The following is a 5,882-nucleotide window of genomic DNA, read 5'->3' as shown; positions in this document are numbered from 1 at the left end:
AAAGATTGTCCTGATGAAAAAAGTACTAATAGTTTTAATAATTATAATGTTTCTAGGAATTTTACTGTGCTGTACCAAATAATGCTGCTACAATCTTTACATGGAAATACAGGAATGGTTGACTCAAAGGATGTACACTCCCCAATCTAAAATTATGATACAGAGTTCTGTTCCCCACAAGGGGACCAAGAAAGATTTTTTTTAAAAAAAGGGTCAAAACATTTTATTTCAAATCCCCTCATAGTCCCAGTTCAGCTAGTAGCAATTAAAATGAATCAGACACCCCTTATTCCATAGAAATGGAATGAACATTTGACAGTGGGGAGTTTGTAACAGCCTGAACAAAAGTGACTTCGTTTTGGTAAGCCTTTGAATTTAAGAACTTGTTTTTTCCTGTAACCCAAACCACATAGCCTGCAGCTAATTGCTAGAACACAATGACTCTTGCTCTCACATTGTACACAAAGAGAGAAAAATTACTAACCCAGATAGCCATTCTTTACTAGTTTACTGACCTGATATTATTTGAGAATAACAGGAACTGAATCCATGGAGAATGAGGTATGACACTGGGCAACTCCTACCTGGGAAGTTCCTTGATGATTATCTGAAACATTCAAGCATGTCTGCACGTCTCTGCTTGGTCACCATGAATCAGCTTTCAACTACAGACCACTATAAAACCCTTTGGCAAACCTGGAAGAGGCAGAGATGGTATTTGAGACTAAGTCTACCATTTCCCCAGGCTGCCGGCTTCCTGATAAAAGGCTACTTTTCTTTAAACCAATGCTTGTCTCTCAATTATTGGCCATTGAGTGATGAGCAAATGGACCTTTGGGGTCTCGGTAACAAATGTACTTTAGCAAGAAGAAAATTAAGCTCAGATTGTGGGAGTAGAATGTAAAAAGCAAAGAAATTAATAAATATTTGGGAAATCTAAGTAAGTCTGAACATCTAAAAACTATCTTAATTTATGGCTTTCAGTGCTTATGTTAGAAAACGGCAAAGGTTCAAACCAATAGTCTAAGCATCCAATTTAAGAAAGTACAAAAGGAAGAATAAATTAAACCTAAAACAAGCAAAGGAAATAATAAAGATAAGAACAGAAATGACTGAAACTGAAAAATCGAGCAATAGAGACTGTAAATGAAATCTAAATCTGTTTCTTTGAAAATATTAATAAAATTGATAAAACTTTACCCAGAGTGACCAAGGAAGAAAGAGGGAAGACATAAATTATCACTATCGATAAGGAAATAGGGGGAGTATTATTCAGCCATAAAAATGAATGAAGTACTGATACATGTTACAACATGAATGAACCTTGAAAACACTATGTTAAGTGAAAGAAGCCAGACACAAAAGGCCACATATAGTATGATACCATTTATACAAAATACATAGAACAGGTAAATCCACAGAGACAGAAAGCAAATTGGTGGTTGCCAATCCTGGGCAGGGAGGGGGAATGAGGACTGACTGCTTAATAGGGATTCGGGATGAGGGTAATGAAAATATTTTGGAGGAAGACAGAGGTGGTGGTTGCACAACATTTTTTATGTACTCAATGCTACTGAATTGTATGCTTTAACATGGTTGATTTTGTGTTATGTGAATATTGCCGCAATTTTTTAAAAAAAGATAAAGAACAAAAGAGGGTACACTCCTACAAATCTTACAGACATTAAAAGGTTAATGAGGGAATATTATCAAGAAATATATGGCCATAAATTTGACAACTTAGGTAAAATGGACAAATTCCTTAAAAGGTACAAAACAAAACAAAACAAAACAAAACACCAAAGGGCACTTAAGAAGAAATAGGTATGCTAATTGTCTCATTTCTGTACAAAAATTGGATGCCTAGTTTAAAATCTTCCAACAAAATAAATTCCAGGCCCAGATAGCTTCACTACTAAATTCTATCAGATATTTAAGGACGAAATAATACCAATTTTATGTAATGTTTCCCAGAAAATAAAAGAGAAGGAACACTTCCCAACTCATTTTAATTCTTATTTGAGTTAGCCTGATACTGAAACCAGACTAAGATATTATGAGAGAGAAAGGGAGAGAGGGAGAAAGTACAGACCAATGTCTTTCATTAACATAGACACAAAATGAACTCAGCAATATATAAAAAAGATAACATTTCTGTTTTAGTCCATTCCTGCTGCTATAACAAAATACCGCAGTCTGGGCAATTTATAAACAATAGAAATCTATTTCCCACAGTTCTGGAGACTGGGAAGTCTAAGATCATGGCACCAGCAGATTTGGCATCTTGGAAGAGCTCACCATCTGCACCATATGTTGTGAGGTGCTGGCACAGAGGAATCCAAGACCAACATTGGTTTTATAGCTCTTTTAATAGTTGACAGCTCTTTTCGGTTTTACAGCTCTTTTTGATGTTATAGCGCTTTATTGCTTGCAAGGAGAGCACTGGGGAGTGAAGACTCCTAGATCAGTGTCTCCCCCAACAAAGGAAAGAGGCAGTCTTTATAGCCAAAATTTCCATCCTAACTTTCCACCTAAGTTCCCATTCAGGTCCTCTTGTGTAAATGAGGGATGCAGCTCTGTTAATCTGTATTGGCTGATTATGGGACACAGTCCATTGGTCAGTTCTGGAGCCTAACTTGTATCCAGACCATAGGGCAGTGTGAGACTGTTGTCTCCTCTTAGCACATGGATATAGGCGGGTGCAGGAAACAGGCAAGCCAGAGTTTGCAATTAAGACAGCCGAGCATAAAATTTCTAAAACAGTTTCTCCAGCGGAAGGGGGCAGGTCTAACAGTCAGAAAATGCTCAGGGTTCCCCACTACACATAGATGTCACCTTGTTGCTGTGTCTTCATGGTGGAAGGAACCAAAGAGCTCCCTTCATCCCCTTTTACAAGGGCATGACGAAGGAGTCCTCTTGACATAATCACTTCCTGAAAGGTCCCACCTCTTAATACCACCACAATGGGGATTAGGGTTCAACATGAATTTGGAGGGATACATTCAGACCATAGCAATATCATGACCACATGGGGTTTATCATAGGAATGCAGAGGTGATTCATCATTTGAAGGGCAATCAAATGTAATTCATCATGTCTAGAATCTAATGAAGAAAACCATAGGAAGATATCAAAAAAAGAAAAAAGTCCAACATCATTCATGATAGAAACTCCCGGGATACTAGGAACGGAAGAGAATATCCTTAACCTGATAAATGGCGTTAACAAAAAACCTGCATCTGACATTATACTTAATGTAAAAGGTGGAATGCTTTTCACTGTAGGAGCCAAGAGAAGACTATCCCTTCCAGCTCCTGAAGTTTCTCTGAAAAATCAACTGATAGACACAGATTAACAAAGCATAACAAACTGTATTATTTTAACATACTGGGAGGGGGCAATGCACAGGGGAATCGCAAGAGAGTAATTTCCCAACAACCCAATGGGGTACAGAAACTTACATACCACTTCTTCATAGGGGAGGGGAAAAGGGGAATGTAGACAATTCTTTTGAGGGACAGTAAACGATGAAATGGAATTTAAATGAGCCCAACCCAATGGGGTACAGAAACTTACATACCACTTCTTCATAGGGGAGGGGACAAGGGGAATGTAGACAATTCTTTTGAGGGACAGTAAACGATGAAATGGAATTTAAATGAGCCTGAAAGGCAGATATTATCTTGTGAAAAGGTCTGTCCAGGTGTGGTGCCCTCACAGTCCCTCCAGACAAATCAGGGGTTGTTCTTTCTTCTTTATCTGATGAGATTCCTACAGAGAGGATGTCAAGACAATTGCATTTCTTTCGTGACGCTTTCTCAGTCAGAGAAGGAAATTCCAGAGAAAGTCCCTCCCTGCACGTGGGGCCAGGAGAACAAGATCAGAGGAGCCTTGATTCTGAGGCCTTTTAATTTTCAAAGCACTCAGCACACCAAAGCACTATATTTTGGGGAGTAGTTTTCTGTGTCCCAGTGTCACTAAAAAAGAGGACCAGGCAAGTATATCCCTGCTCATCACCCCTATTCCCCTATTCAACAATGTAATGAAACATTACAGTAAGTCCAAAAAACAAACAAACAAACAAACAAACAAACAACAAAAAATATATAGATGATAGATAGATAGATAGATAGATTGGAAAGGAAGAAATAAAACTGTACTTAAAGACTACATGATTGTCTATTTAGGAAATCCCAAAGAATCCACCAAAAAATCCTACTAGAACTAATAGGTAATTTAGCAATACCAGGGATACATGGTCAAAATTTAAAAAGTCAATTGCGGGCGAAGTTACTTTCGAAGGGACCTGAGCAGCGGTGGAGTGTCAGGGGCTACAGAGGAGGAGGAGACGCAGAGCAAGGGGACGGAGTAGCTCGCACCTCCCCTAGCTGTTTCCAGGACAACAGGAGTAGAAGACCCTGAGAGAGACCATCCACGAGACCCCCAAGCGGCCATGTGCCCCGCCCCCCACTGGTGCTCGGAGAGTGGCGGGACCTGGAGCGAGACCCCACCATGTCCTCCCCCCACCACGAGTGCCTTGGACACCCCCCTGCCTGGAAATTGCCCCCTCAGTCAGGCGCCCCCCCCTTCGTCACCCACTGTAAAGGAGGAGAATCCTGAGCCGTGGCCCGGGGTCCGGACCCTGATGTCCCAGGCACTGATGGGGCCAACTCAGCCTGCAGCGTGGTCATCCCAGACCCTGCAGAGCGCAAGCGAAAGAAGGGCCCGGTCCAGAGCAGCAGGGCCACGAGCCCTCCCGCGTGCGCGCGTGTGCGGGGACAAGGCCTCCCGCTGCCACCGCAGCGTGCTCGGGGGCGCAGGCTTCTCCCGGCGCAGTGTGGTCCACGGCGGGGCTGGGCGCTATACCTGCTGGGGCGGTGGAGCCTGCCAGAGGGGCGCCTGCAGGCGGCGCAAGTGCCAGCAATGCCGGCTGCGCAAATGCAAGGAGGCTCCTGAAGAAGATTCCGCAGCAGCAGCAGCAGCAAAAACAGCAGCAGTTGCCTGTGGAGCCGGGGGAACTGGGGCAGCGGCAGCTCAGCCTCTGAGTTTGGGGCATCCCTGGAGGGTCCGAGGCTGGTGCCCACGGCTCTGGGGACAGCGAGGGTGTCCAGTTAACAGCGGCTCAGGACTAATGATCCAGCAGTTGGTGGCCGCCCAGCTGCAGTGCAACAAACACTTCTCTGACCAGCCCAAAGTCACGCCCCAGCCCCCTAGCTCATACCCCCATCCCCGAGATGCCTGCCAGCAGCGCTTAGCCCACTTCACGGAGCTGGCCATCATCTCAGTCCGGGAGATCGTGGACTTTGCCAAGCAGGTGCCTGGCTTCCTGCAGCAGGGCTGCGAGGACCAGATAGTGCTCTGGAGGCGTCCACCATTGAGATCACGCTGCTGGAGATGGTCAGAAGCTACAACCACGAGACAGAGTGCATCACCTACCTGAAGGACTTCACCTACAGCAAGGAAGACTTCCACCGTGCAGGCCTGCACCCCTGCCCACAGAATCTTCCAGCAGGGGTGGATGGGTCACAGGTCATGACTTCTGGCCTTTCCCAGCTGCCCTCTGCACCCAGTTTACACCTTAAGCCCACCACGCAGTGCACCTTGAACAGAGGAGGGGTGGGACCATGGCTGTCTCCCACATCTGGAGAGACCATAGGACCCTCTTTTCCTCTGCTTCTTTTATTTAACAAAAACTAAAAACAAGGGCCGGCCCGTGGCTCACTCAGGAGAGTGCGGTGCTGGTAGCGCCGAGGCCTCGGTTTGGATCCTATATAGGGATAGCGAGTGCGCTCACTGGCTAAGCGTGGTGCAGACCACACCCTGCTGAGGGTTGCGATCCCCTTACAGGTCAAAACAAAAACAAACAAACAAAAAAACCCTAA

General features: G+C 44.4%; 1 pseudogene; it reads left to right on the top strand.

Annotated features, from left to right (window-relative positions):
- Positions 1–4,453: 4,453 nt before the first annotated feature.
- Positions 4,454–5,529, top strand: LOC103594286 (annotated as a pseudogene).
- The last annotated feature ends 353 nt before the right edge of the window (positions 5,530–5,882 follow it).

The sequence above is a fragment of the Galeopterus variegatus genome, unplaced genomic scaffold, assembly GCF_000696425.1.
Source record: "Galeopterus variegatus unplaced genomic scaffold, G_variegatus-3.0.2 Scaffold1520, whole genome shotgun sequence".
In the NCBI taxonomy this organism is placed as follows: domain Eukaryota; kingdom Metazoa; phylum Chordata; class Mammalia; order Dermoptera; family Cynocephalidae; genus Galeopterus; species Galeopterus variegatus.
The sequence above is the reverse complement of the archived record's forward strand: the minus strand, read 5'-3'. Positions and strand labels throughout refer to the sequence as shown.